The sequence below is a fragment of the Panthera tigris genome, chromosome A1, assembly GCF_018350195.1.
Source record: "Panthera tigris isolate Pti1 chromosome A1, P.tigris_Pti1_mat1.1, whole genome shotgun sequence".
NCBI classification, from domain to species: domain Eukaryota; kingdom Metazoa; phylum Chordata; class Mammalia; order Carnivora; family Felidae; genus Panthera; species Panthera tigris.
Window position 1 is genome coordinate 119629621 of NC_056660.1, and position 6079 is coordinate 119635699.

At 40.3% G+C, this 6079-nt stretch overlaps 1 pseudogene; it reads left to right on the forward strand.

The window, feature by feature from the left end:
• The first annotated feature begins 539 nt into the window (after positions 1 to 539).
• LOC122232440 lies at positions 540 to 676 on the forward strand (annotated as a pseudogene).
• Positions 677 to 6079: the final 5403 nt, after the last annotated feature.

The following is a 6079-nucleotide window of genomic DNA, read 5'->3' on the forward strand; positions in this document are numbered from 1 at the left end:
ATTCATCATTTCTTCACATACAGTGTTAAAAAGACGTGTACTTAAGATTGAGAGTCAGTAAAATAAAGTATACATCTTCAACAAGGATAGTCTTTGGTGATATATATATATATATTCATATTCATTATGGTAGAGAATACAGTGTTTCCCAGTAGTACAGTCTGGTGGTACTGACTTGATTTGTACAAAGGCACGAGAAATTTTACACGCCATAGCTTTTGCTCTGTTAGTGCAAATATCAACCCAGTGTGAACAAGGCAGTGTTGGTGTACTCTGAACACAGTTCTGAGCTCATGGGTGCCCTGGAAATGTCTTGGGGACTTTGCTGTTCTTAGAATTGCTGCCTTAAATCCAATCTGCCTTTCTCTTGAGTAGCTAGAGTTTGAACAGTTCAATTCTGTGCTCCATTTTTGAGTGAACAATTCAGATGCCAAATGTATTACTGTTGCTTACACATCTCCGATTTTGTGATTCTCATGGCCCATTTTGATGAGCCAGTACATTGTAGTCCCACTAATCTTTCTATCAACTCCCTATGAATCGCTTCTCAGCCTTTTGGCTAAGATCAAGTGTAGTATCTATTAACTGCCTATGTTTTCTCTAGGTCCTGCGACTATTCACATACTTTTTCTTCAACTAGGAACACCACTTCCCTCCAAACTGTGAGGGTAACATATACTCAGATATAAGCTAAATATCATTTTCTTAATAACATGCTCATTGATACCTACATTTGTACTTACTTTTAAACATCTGTTATATGCTATGGAATAGGAATTAGGCATAAATTTGTAAATTTTGGATGTTCATTTTTATGAGTTTAATGTCTATATCATTCACTTTTTTTTAAAGTGTATTTATTTTTGAGAGAGAGAGAAAGAGAAAGTGTGAGTTAGGGAGGAGCAGAGAGACAGGGAGAGAAGACAGAATCCCGAGCAGGCTCCATGCTGACCTGGGGCTCAAATCCATGAGCCGTGAGATCATGGCCTAAGTTGGAGTTGGATGTTTAACCGATTGAGCCAGCCAGGAGCCCTTGTATCATTCACTCTTAAATCAGCCCCCGACAAGGTGCCTGTTACGCAATATTCACTCAATAAATACTTGTGTATTATATATTCTTCACAGTCTGGAGTACAGGTGACCCAAAATGTTAACTATTTTTCTGTACCTCCGTTTAATCTCTGTCATGTTTTCCTTTTACCTGTCAGCAAATAAATAAATAAATAAATACGTTTAATTCTAGGTAATTCCATTGTTTTTCTACTTATAGGTAAGTGATAAAATTCAGGGTTTCTTCCTTTTCTTCTCCCTGCTACAGATTTTATCATCTAGGATTGACTCAAGATTAGAGTACCTGGAGATGGGTACCCTACTGCTTGGTCTGGATCCATGTATCCTGGTGCCCATCAGTTAATGCAACAACACTGTTGTGCTTTGTGATAGGCAGACTCCATCCCCCGTGGCATTTGTACATAAGACGGTACATCCCTACATGAAACTAACTAAGATGGCCTCTAGTATACAGCTAGCCGGTCCTCATTATTTGCAGCTTTCACAATTGTGAATGTTCATACTTGCTGTGATTGGTTTAGAATCTTAAAATCAATAGCTGGCACTATTTTGTGGTCCCATAAAAACATGATTAGAGCAGTGTAAAAATCCGCTGTGCATAATCCCAGTTGGGGCTGAATATAGCGATGCTCAGTGTTCTTGTGTTACTTTTCCTGCTATAAGCAGGGGTCCTTTTTGAGTCTATGTAGTGCTGGCTTACCCAACATTTTTGAGCTTTTTTTCTGGTGATGTTGCGTTTAAAATGGACTCGAAGCATAGTACTGTCGAGTGTTCCTAATTACGAGAAGGCTGTGAAATGCCTTATTGAGAAAATGCCATGTGTTAGAAAGGCTGCATTCAGTTCTGAGTTATGCCGTTGTTGGCTGTGGGTTCAAATCAGGTGAGTTAGCTAGCATTACATGTGAAATAAGGTTTCTTTAAACAAACGCACACACAAAACAAGGTTCCATATTGATCGGTTGATAAAAATGGTGTGGCCAAGGGGCTCGTGAGAACCTAAACCTGTATTTCTCCTAGAAGGAATGGTTTAATATTTGCGAGTTCTATATTTGTAACTACTTGATAAAACATTAATTGCCATGAATAATGAGAATTTACTGTGCCATTTTCCTAGGACTTCCTGCAGTCACTGAGTGTGCAGTCATGACCCTGAATTCTGGTTCTAGCTCCACTATATACTCACTGTATGCAAGACCAAGAGTCTTTCCAAAGAAGCTTCTCTAAGTATAGAAGAGAGTTATTTTTTTCCTTCTAATCTGTGGTGGTTTGGAGTGTGTCCCCCAAAACATTATGCTGAAGTTCTATCTCCCGGTACCTGTGAATGTGACTTTATCTGGAAATAGGGTCTTAGGAGATGTAATAAAATTAAGAAGAGGTTGTACTGGATCCAGGTGAGTCCTAAATCCAATAACTGGTGTCCTTACATACAGACAGATTTGGAGATCTAGAGACAGAGAAGAGACCTATAGGAAAGAAGACCAGCTACAGATGGAGGTAGAGATTGGACTTGGCCAAAAAGCCCAAGGATTGCTGGCCGGTACCAGAAGCTAGGGCAGAGGCATGAAACACAGTCTTCCCCAGAAGGAGCCAACCCTTTAGACACCTTGATTTTCGACTTTAGTGTTCCAAAACTTTGAGATAATACATTCCTATTTTAAGCCAGCCCATTTAGGGTACTTTGTTACAATAGCCCTGTGAAGCTAACACACACCCTTTAACATTTTAAGGTAGTATCATTGATGAGATCCCACAGAAAAATAAACTCCAAAAAGATCTATGAGAAAAGGGTATTTGATCAAATGCATCATGGTAGTTCACAATTGGCAAGTCCTCTGCTAATTAACTGGAAATTCTAGCCTCCAGTTTTCAGATAGCGGGTGTCACTGAGAAGTAGGACGCTGGAGAGCGAACTCATGGGAAAGTTTCTTTGTGTGCCATTTCACACTCTCAGATCAAATGCTGTTTAAAGGAGGAGTGATAAATATTAATGTGGCACCTGCTTCAATTACTTTCAACTAGCAAGCAGGAGCTGACACAGTGCGGCACACCCAGTGAGACCCTGAGGAAGCAGCTCTTGACACTGGCAGGTGTACCTCAACGATCCTTCCTGAACCAGACCCAGTACCTTTCCTAATTGGCCCTCTGAGGTGGGATGTTGCTCGCCAGCCTGAAGACCCTTAGTGACTGCGGGGCTGTTTGCCAGCTCTCATGCAACACAGGGGTTGCGTCCGTGCCTCATATGTAGGCTGGTGGGGAAGGGAGCTGTTGACCAGCGCTCCCTTTCCCAATCAAGTGCCTGGAGATGAGCCTGTGGAAGCTTAGCTCCTTCCACTGTACGTGGAACAGCCACCTTGCCTCAGGATTTTCCCGGAGGTAGTGTTTGACTCATTTGCTTGCACTTCCGGCTGCTGCTGGGGTCACACACTACCATGAACCTGGCAGGGTATCTTCCAGGGGATGTTTCCCTTCCCATGCTTCAAGTTATTTATGGGGGCACCAGGACTTGAGAATCCTGCATAGGAAGGAAGTAAAATCAGGAAGGCAGCAATAAGTACCAGTACCTGTGTCTGGGCCTGCCTCTAGCCATGTAAATTATTTAGAAATTGCTCAATGTAGCCCTCTGTGACAAGCTTCACCGAGAGAGTGGGAGAAGTGATAGCCTATTCTCCAGAAGCTGCATGCAAAAAGAGCATCTCCAAGTGAAATTTTTCAGCCATAATTTATATAGGATTCTAGGTGTGCCAGCTGCTACATGATGTGCTTAATAAGTTTAATTCTTCAAATTCTAGCAACCCTAAGGTGGATCAACTATCATTACCTATATTGTACATATAAAGACTCCTAAGAATAGTAGAAGTGGAGTAAATTTTCCAGGCAACGACTAGTAAGTGATGGAACCTGCTTACAAATACAGGTCTACTTGACTCCATTTCCAATCTTTTCTCCTAAGCGCATAACCTCTGATTGGAGCTTGAAAACACAGCACACGCGTGCACACACACACACATACACACCCCCACACACACATGTTGGACCAGAGCTTTAAATAATATAGACACACATATATGCACACATACATATGTTGGATTCTTAGGTTAGAATAAAGTCTATGCCTGACATATTACCAATAGTAACATTTCACATGGATATACCAGTAGATAGATATCTTAGAACAGAGACGATTTCTGTTCTACCAGCCGAGAATAGTACAGCATTTGGCACTAAGGTATACACAGTAAATATTGGTTGAATTACTAAGTGAAACAAATATACAGCCAGATAAAATTCTTCTATTGATTGCAGTTCTGTACCCTCTATAAACTTTTTAATTCCCAGACCAGCTTCAGGAAATAGGCAGAATAAAAATGATCATTCTTACCTTGCAGACATGGAACTGGAACTTATATTTTCTGATTGCTGGGTTTTGCTCTCTCCACTCCATTTTTCTGATATGGCAGCCTTGGGTTCAGCTATTACTCCATACGTTCTTGTTGTTTTCATTGGCCTAATTTGAGACACTAGACAGACGTTGCTGATTGCCGAAGAGGAGGCAAAGAATGACCTGAAAATCCCCAGAGTTTGTACTTTCATCTAAAGAAACTGTGAACATGCTGGGATCTCTTCCTCTTCTTTTTTTAAATGTTTATTTATTTTTGAGAGAGAGAGAGAAGGAGGTAGCGTGAGTCAGAGAGGGGCAGAGAGAGGGAGAGAGAGAATCCCAAGCAGACTCCATGCTGTCAGCACAGAGCCTGACATGGGGCTTGATCCCACAAACCACAAGATCATGACCTGAGCAGAAATCAAGAGTCAGAGGCTTAACCGACTGAACTACTCAGGTGCCCCTGAGATTTCTTCTTAACTTTGGGAAAGGTGCTCCCATTTGAACAGTAAAATTTGGAGCTGGCAACTGAGTACCACAAAGATCATTCCATTTTGGGAACTAGAGACCCTTAGGTGAATCCTAAAGTACAATCAAGGCATACTTACCATTTCAACGTGTCCTTGGTGATACAGAGATATGTCCCTGGTTTGACACATCAAATTACTCAAGAACTTTAAGGAATAAATCTCTGTTCCATATTTTGGAAGAAGAATAAAAGAAAGATATTTAAGTGCATCTAGAGCTGTAGATACAGATAGATATATGAAAAGTCACAAATACCTCATGATTTTTAACTACACTCTCAGTTGTGAATGATATTGGAAAATAGTATTATGGGAAAATTTAAATGTTAAACACATACGTTACTGCTTCTAGCTTTTCCTCTGTCTGTTCTACATTGTCCATGGGTAGGATGGATAATTCTCAACCCCTCCTGTGGGGAGTTTCTCTTGTAGCCACACGTAGAAGGCCAAGATTATATATCACCTTTAGGCAACCAGATACCAAGAAATCAAACATGGTCTTGTATATTTACCAAATATTGTAAGGAAGAGCCCAGAGATGGTTAATGACCTACCAGAAACTGCAACAACTATTTTGGACCTATTCCCATCTATTATCTTCCTGTGAAAAGCTAATACTAGATATCTATTCATTATATTAATACAAGTAGAAAAGCTTAATTAATTTCTCCATTTTTCGTAACAGAGCTGCATCTCTTGAAAGATGCTATTTGGGTCCACTACAGAGTTTTGAAGTCCACTACTAGGGGTAAACTCCCTTAGACTCTAGCTCATTTTACATATGCACCTGATACTACAGACTCTTGTTCTTCCCTTTAGGCTCCATATCACCATCACATTCCTTGTGCCTTAATGGTAATGACCTTTCCTTTCTTTTTCTGATTTCAGTTTGAAGCTCTTAAATCCTTATTATCAATAGTCAGTTCTTCTTTCTCTTTATATACAGTATCTCATGAGCTCCAAGTTTGTTAGATTTGGCTTCATAGGTCCTCTTCCTTCCCTTTTTACTACAACCTCTCTCTTCCATTTTCCTTGAATACCTTTACTCTCTATCTACAACTTTTGAAATTTAAAACCTCTTTTCAGAGTCCTCTGAGAAGCT